Here is a 1,129-nt window from a genome sequence, read left to right as displayed (position 1 = left end):
TTTAGTTCAGCATATAGTTTATGTACAACCACAACCAACTACAATTACATTTTCTTAAGAAAAGCACTTGTCAGTTTTTCTACTTACCTGCTCGTACATTTGTTAGTTCATGCAAGAGCAGCGTTGTGTCCTTAGACACTGAGCCACTGTGGAGGATGTTTGGACTTGATTTTGTAAGTCCCGTCCTCATTATCATAATTAATGCAAACTGTGGTCACCCAACCAGGTGTAGGTACTAAAAATACAGAATGATCTTCTAAACTGAACTATCTGCTAATGATGCTCCCTTTGAATATACACCCAAACCATATTTCAGTGTATAAATAAAAATGTTTAGCTAGTTTATTTGGGCTGGAAAGAGAGCCGGAATGAAGATAACAAGACTACAAGCTAAAAAAGAAAAGGGTCAGCTGGTACTTCCTAACATGCAGCTTTATCAGGAAGCTTTCACAGGGGCTCAGACAGTCTCCCTTTTCTCAAGCAAGCAGGAAAGACCTGTGTGGGTAAATATAGGAGGAGGAACTGAGCGCCCCTTCAGAGCAGCAGAGTATTTGAGCCAGTGTCCAAAAGCTGATGTCCAGAACTCAATAATATGTCATAATAAGACAATATAACATCATACACATAAGAAAGAAGGCTTATCTTCCTGACAGAATCAGCCTCAATATGAAATATTCCAAATTTGAACATAGGAGGAAAGGTGTTCTTCTGGAAAGACTGGCATATTAAGGTGATCCAGTATATTGAATGTCTATACCATAACAACACCCTGAGAACATTTCACGAATTGAGAGACTGCATGAGAAAAAAAAATATCACTCAGTTTCATCGTGGACAAATGAGACATTAGAACGCCCTAGTTTACTCTTGTTAAAGTCATTTTTGTTTTCACACCGGTCTGAGCACCGCGGCCACCAACAGTAGCTACCGCAGCCTGCAATGTGGGGCGTTCAGGGAACATCAGTAAATTGTAGCATCTATCGATAAGAAAATGCTCAGCAAGTCATATGTTTTGCCTGTGACAATGTGAGAAGTGTGAACAAATTAGAAAGTTGGTCACACCGGTAAAAAAGTTATTCTGGAGTCCTGTGTGGACTTCCATGTAGCGCGAGCATTGTTCGGTAAACGG

The 1,129-nt window shown here is 40.1% G+C and overlaps 1 pseudogene; it reads right to left on the bottom strand.

Annotated features, from left to right (window-relative positions):
• The window catches only part of LOC103367085 (trace amine-associated receptor 1-like), a 10,229-nt pseudogene that overhangs the window by 3,144 nt on the left and 5,956 nt on the right, over window positions 1-1,129 (bottom strand).

The sequence above is a fragment of the Stegastes partitus genome, unplaced genomic scaffold (assembly GCF_000690725.1).
Source record: "Stegastes partitus isolate 25-593 unplaced genomic scaffold, Stegastes_partitus-1.0.2 Scaffold1014, whole genome shotgun sequence".
Classification (NCBI taxonomy): domain Eukaryota; kingdom Metazoa; phylum Chordata; class Actinopteri; family Pomacentridae; genus Stegastes; species Stegastes partitus.
Note: the sequence above shows the minus strand (reverse complement) of the source record. Positions and strands in the feature narration are given on the sequence as shown.